Source organism: Apium graveolens, chromosome 8 (genome assembly GCF_009905375.1).
Source record: "Apium graveolens cultivar Ventura chromosome 8, ASM990537v1, whole genome shotgun sequence".
Lineage (NCBI taxonomy): Eukaryota > Viridiplantae > Streptophyta > Magnoliopsida > Apiales > Apiaceae > Apium > Apium graveolens.
This window is the reverse complement of record NC_133654.1, coordinates 92,715,191-92,721,695: the sequence shown is the minus strand read 5'-3', so window position 1 is coordinate 92,721,695 and position 6,505 is coordinate 92,715,191. Positions and strand designations below refer to the sequence as shown.

Here is a 6,505-nt window from a genome sequence, read left to right as displayed (position 1 = left end):
TTGCGGTTGTTAGGATGATATGTGGCTGGTACAGGTTGCTGCGACCTCTGAAAGTTGCTCACGAACTGAGCTGATTCACTAGAAATTCCATACTGATCAGTCTCATGGGCACCAGCACAAAGCTCACAGATACTAGTGATTTGATCAAATTCATAATTAGCCAACGAATCCACCTTCATAGTCAAAGCCTTTAGTTGAGCAGCTATAGCAGTAGCTGCATCCAACTCCAGAATTTCTGCTACCTTACCCTGAGATAGTCGCTGAGTAGGATTCTGGTATTTATTAGCAGCCAACAGTTTAATTAATTCATAAGCTTCATCGTACCTTTTAGCCCACAACGCTCCTCCTGACGCTGCATTGAGCATGGGTCTAGAAGTAGCACCCAAACCATTATAGTAACAGTTAATGATCATCCAGTCAGGCATCCCATAATGAGGACACTTCCTAAGCATCTATTTATATCGATCCCAAGCCTCACATAGAGATTCTCCTGATTGCTGAGCAAATTGAGTAAGTGCATTTCTGATTGCAGCAGTCTTCGCCATAGGAAAGAATTTGGTTAAGAACTTCTGAGTAAGATCCTTCAATTTGGTGATTGACCCCGGTGGAAGAGAATGTAACCAACACTTCACTTAGAGAAGAAAGAAGAAGGAGGTATGATGAAGAGATTGAGATGTACATAAATAGATCTGAATAGTTGAAAGAAAAAAGAATGAGCAGAATCTCCAAAGATGGAAAATTTCTAAACATTAAAGCTGGTGGATTATCAAGCTTCTGCATAGAATTTCTAGATAGTGGTTATCCTAAGGTAGCAAGACAAAAACTTGTAGAAGCTCTAAGTGGAAAACCTATTATATAAGAACTTGAACTTCTTGACCACTTGAAGGATCAACTTAGAGAAGAAGCAGACACAAAAACTGTCTTTAGCTGATACTTGTAACCATTGAACCTTGTAAATCTTATGTTGTATAAAAACTATAATTCTACCAAGCTTTGTGTATTAATTTTATTTTCCATCATTTTAAACTTGAGGTTAGTCTTGTTCATCTTCTATAGGAAATCCGCACCCGCGTTTGGTCCAATCAGAAACGAGATCTTTTAAACACGGGGACATAAGATCGATATTTCCATATCTAACATGAATGAATTTGTGTTAAGCAATCTTCTGACAAATTGGGGGAGATTGTTGTATAAAACATGCCTGTTCCTTAACAAGACTAAAACAATTTTTCAACCCTAAGTAAGTTGAATTATTATCTAAATTTGTATTTTGTACTTGTAACACTTAAAGTCTGAAAAAATGAAAAGTTACAGACTGGAGTCTTTTTCCTGAAACAGTATCAAGCCCAAGGATTCTATCTGGAAGAAAATCAAGGTGATCATGTTTCAGAAGAATTTTGAAGAAGTTTGGAGTTGAATAAATCTGTTTGGTTAAAAATACTCTAAGTCAAGATCTCTACAAGTCACATATTTGGTGTTATAGAGAAGTCATTCGAGAACTCCAAATGACTTATCGAGAAGTCAGGAAAGCTACTAGAGAACTTAGAGAGATATCAACAAGTCAAGAAGACATGAAGGTTGGAGATATCGACAAGTCATTTCTTCACTAGAGAACTCAGAGTTATCGACAAATCTACATTCATTAGAGAACTCTGAGTTATCAACAAGTCAAAGTTCACTAGAAAACTCAGAGATATCGATAAGTCAAAATTCAGTAGAGATCTATAAGTTGTCGATAAGTTAAAGTGAAGACATGATGCTGAGAGATCTCGACAAGCTAAAGTTTTTTCGAGAACTCAGAGACCTCTATAAGTCAAATTCACTAGAGCATTAGAGATCTAGATAAGTCATTATACTGATCGAGATGTCAAGATTTCTATATGCCTAATTGGAGATCTCGAGTGAAATTCTCAAAGTACAAAATCACAGACCAGTTCAATATTCAAGATAAACAATCAACAAACAATCCAACCAGCTGGATTTACAAGTCTATAAAAAGCAGCTTGAAGGATGTGCAAGATCAATGGTGAAGATTAACTGACAGAGGAATATCAAGATAATCACAGGATGTTAAAGATATGCTAATCCAGAAATAGAATAGTTACTTTTCTATAAATAGAAATGACAAGTGACAGTTTAGAAAAGTGAATAGCATGTCTTATTGCAGACTGTGTAAACCAACAATTAACTGAACTATAAAGTTAACACTGGTCCTTCATTCAGGAGTAAAAATTTAGATAGAAATCTTGTAACTTTCTCAAGAAGAAGCTAAGCTCTTTATCAACAAAGAGCCTAGAAATTTTGTAGCAAAACATTCCTAATTCTAATATAAAATTAAGTGAGTTTTGAAGATTTGTGTTCTTTATTTTCTGCAAGCTTAATTTATGCATGAACACATTTTACTACAAGATTTAATTTACTTTGTTCAACCAAAAATATTCAAGAAAAGCTCAAAAACAGAAAAACACATACACCCCCCTCTGCTGTTATTCATTTCCTAACACCAGCCAATCTATCAAGCATCTGATCAATAAATGGAAGAGGGAAGTAATCCTTTCTCGTGGCCTTGTCCAGCTTCCTATAGTCCATGCAAACTCTCCACCCCGTGACTGTTTGAGCAGGAATGAGCTCATTTTTTTCATTAGCAACAACGGTGATACCCCCTTTCTTTGGTACACATTGAACTGGACTCACCCAAGATCTGTCAGAAATATGATAGATAATCCCTGCATCCATCCATTTGAGAATTTCCTTCTTCACAACTTCTTTCATGATCGGATTGAGCCTTCTTCGTTGCTCAACAATAGGCTTGCTACCCTCCTCTAGCAAAATTTTATGTATATAATAAGAAGGGCTAATTCCCTTAATCTGCTATCGTCCATCCAATTGCCGATTTGAATTCTCTCAGAATTCTCAAGAGTTTTTCCTCATCACTACTTGAAAGGTCAGATGCAATAATAATAGACAAAGTGGATGCATCACCTAAAAAAGTATACCTTAAGTGTTCAGGTAATGGTTTAAGCTCAAGTGCAGGAGCTTCTTCAACAGATGTCTTGAGGCGTTTGGGAGATTTATTCAGCTCCTCCATTCCAAGAGATTTAAAAGGCATATACATCTTCCTTTTCCAGGGAGAAGCATTCAGATATTGCAATTGCTCATCACCTTCATCATCTTCGCTATCAGAATTCCCTAACAAGACCTTTTTTAAGGCGTCAGACCTTAGCAATTGATCATGTTCTGAAGTAACCACCGAATCGACCAACTCCACCTTTAAGCACTCCTCATTTTCAGTAGGGAATTTCATGGCATCGAACACATTAAAAGTTACATCCTGATCCAACACTCGCATGGTGAGCTCACCCTTCTAAACATCTATCAAGGTTCGGCCAGTAGCCAAGAAAGGTCTTCCCAAGATTATGGGAATCTTCTTATCCTCCTCGAAATCAAGAATTACAAAATCAGCCGGAAAGATGAGTTTATCCAACTTGACCAACACATCCTCAACAATTCCTCGTGGATAAGTAATAGAACGATCGACCAGCTGCAAGGTCATATAAGTAGGCTTTGGATCAGGTAAGTCCAACTTCTTGAAGATTGACAAAGGCATCAAATTGATGCTAGCTCCCAAGTCACACAAACATTTTTCAAATGACACATTTCCAATAGTGTAAGGAATAGTGAAGCTTCCAAGATTCTTAAGCTTCGGAGGTAACTTTTGCTGCAACACAATAATACACTCTTCCGTGGGAGCAACTGTCTCTAAGTCATCAAGCTTCACCTTCTGAGAGAGTATACGTTTCATAAACTTTGCATAACTAGGCATTTGTTCATGAGTTTCAGTGAAAGGTATATTGATGTAAAGTTTCTTAAACACCTCCAGAAACTTTTCAAACTACTTATCTAGCTTTTTCTTCTGTAGCCTTTTAGGAAAGGAAGGTGGATGATAAATCTGTTTCTCCCTTGTATTACCCTCAGGAGGAGTGTATTCAATAGTAGTCATCCTTGGCTCCTCTTCAGCTTCCTTCTACACTTCTTCCTCAGCTACAGCTTCTTCAATCGACCCTTGAGAGTGTTTGGGATTTACAACCTTCCCAGACCTTAATGTAATTGCCTTTTCCTGCTCCTTAGCTTCCCTCTTTCTTGGTACTTCAGTGTCACTAGAAAGTGTACCAGGTTGATGATTTAACAAGGCATTGTCAATTTGTCCGATTTAATTTCAAAGGTCTAAGGCTCATGAGCCTCAACTCCTCCAATTCAGATTTTTTACTAGATTTTTGCAGCTGGAGTTGTTGTCTTGGTATTATGGTTATTGAAAACTAGGGGGGTTGTACTGCTTTGTCGGATACTGCTGATAAGGCTGCTGAACCGTATTCTGAGTGTTGCTCCAGCTAAAGTTAGGATAATTGTGGTTGTTAGGATGATAGGTGGCTGGTACTGGTTGCTGCGACCTCTGAAAGTTGCTCACGAACTGAGCTGATTCACTAGAAATGGCACACTGATCAATCTCATGGGCACCAGCATAAAGCTCACAGATACTAGTGATTTGATCAACTTCATAATTATCCAACGAATCCACCTTCATAGTCAAAGCCTTTAGTTGAGCAGCTATAGCAGTAGCTGCATCCAACTCCAGAATTCCTGCTACCTTACCCTGAGATAGTCGCTGAGTAGGATTCTGGTATTCATTAGCAACCATCAGTTTAATTAATTCATAAGCTTCATCGTAGCTTTTAGCCCACAATACTCCTCCTAACACTACATTGAGCATGGGTCTAGAAGTAGCACCCAAACCATTATAGTAACAGTTAATGATCATCTTGTCAGGCATCCCATGATGAGGACACTTCCTAAGCATCTGCTTCTATCGATCCCAAGCCTGACATAGAGATTCTCCTGATTGATGAGAAAATTGAGTAAGTGCATTTCTGATTGCAGCAGTCTACGGCATATGAAAGAATTTGGTTAAGAACTTATGAGTAAGTTCCTCCCATTTGGTGATCAACCCCGGTGGAAGAGAATATAACCAACACTTCACTTTATCCCGTAGAGAGATTGGGAAAAGCCTCAACTTAATAGCATCTTCAGAAACTCCATTGAACTTGAAAGTGTCACAGATCTTGATGAAATCTCTGATGTGCATGTTGCGGTCTTCTGTTGGAGAACCCCCAAACTGAACTGAGTTCTGTATCATCTGAATCCTGCTCGACTTGATCTTAAAGGTATTAGCCGAGATGGCTAGTCGAACAATGCTAGACTGGATATCATTAATCTTCGGTTGAGAGTACTCCATCAAAGCCTTTGGATTCGCTTCTGGTTCTCCCATTGCAACAAAAGCTTCATCTTTTTTCTCAACTAGGATCTCTTTTTCAACTTTCTCTCTAACAACTACAACTTTTTCCTCAGCTTTATCCAGTGTTCTCTCACGAGTCCGAGAACGCATATGCATACACGCTCGTTAGAGTACTTGTATAAAACAAGGAACAAATAAGTAACAATGTCCGAGTCACTGAACTTTAACGACTAATGATGACAAACACATAAACTAAAAATTGACACTGATGAGTCCCCGGCAACGGCGCCAAAAACTTGTTAGTCGCTAAGCACGCGCTAAAATTTATGCAAGTATACACGATCGCAAGTAATATAGAATAAATTCTAGTTTGTTCCACATGGATCAACTTTGGTTAATTTCAATCAATGTATCTATGGAACCCTAGTATGGTTATTATCCAATGCTAAGACGAATAACAAATTAAGGTGAGTTATACTAAATTAACTATGAATTATGCTAAGAACATAAACTAAGAGATTAAAGAGAATTGAATAATATATGTCACAAACTTGGTATTCTAACTTTATTAAATACTTCATTCATTAGCCTTTTCATTCTTAACCTTAGCATGCAATGGTGATGACACTAATCAGATAACACGAAACTGATAAATGCCAACTTTCGTTGTACGAATACCATACTACCAGACATCCACAAAAGAGATAGAAGCTGAATATACACCAATTATATTGAGACCATATATGTCTATAGAATTTGACAACATACGAATCATGCATAACACATACATGAACCTATGCTAGCATGACAAGTTCTAAACACTTAAATTTACTTTCGCTTCATTAAGAATTAACACACTATCTTATAAGTTCGCGACGCTCATAAGACGAATAAGCACAACCAAACTAGGTTATCATACAATCACCACACACTAAGGCATCGAAATAAATTAACTAAAGAAATCCATAAATAAATCCATTAGAACCCCACAATAACGATTAGTCCATAATCGGAGTCATCATCAACTTGGGTCCCGATGAAAGCATGGTATAATAAATGTAGTCTTTATACTTAATAAAACCAAGTACGAAACAAGAGTATAGGTTCAAGAATAAGAAAACTAGCATCCAAAGTTACAACTTAATACAAAGAATCACAAGATTAAAATAGAACTTCTTCACCTTGGTTGAACTGTGCTTTCCGATCTTCTTACGC

The 6,505-nt window shown here is 37.4% G+C and overlaps 2 non-coding genes across 2 annotated transcripts; both read left to right on the top strand.

Annotated features, from left to right (window-relative positions):
• The first annotated feature begins 423 nt into the window (after nt 1-423).
• Nucleotides 424-530, top strand: LOC141681706 (small nucleolar RNA R71). Its single transcript, XR_012559132.1, has one exon. It is a non-coding gene; the product is annotated as a small nucleolar RNA R71 (small nucleolar RNA).
• A 4,296-nt stretch (nt 531-4,826) lies between these two features.
• Nucleotides 4,827-4,933, top strand: LOC141681793 (small nucleolar RNA R71). Its single transcript, XR_012559217.1, has one exon. It is a non-coding gene; the product is annotated as a small nucleolar RNA R71 (small nucleolar RNA).
• The last annotated feature ends 1,572 nt before the right edge of the window (nt 4,934-6,505 follow it).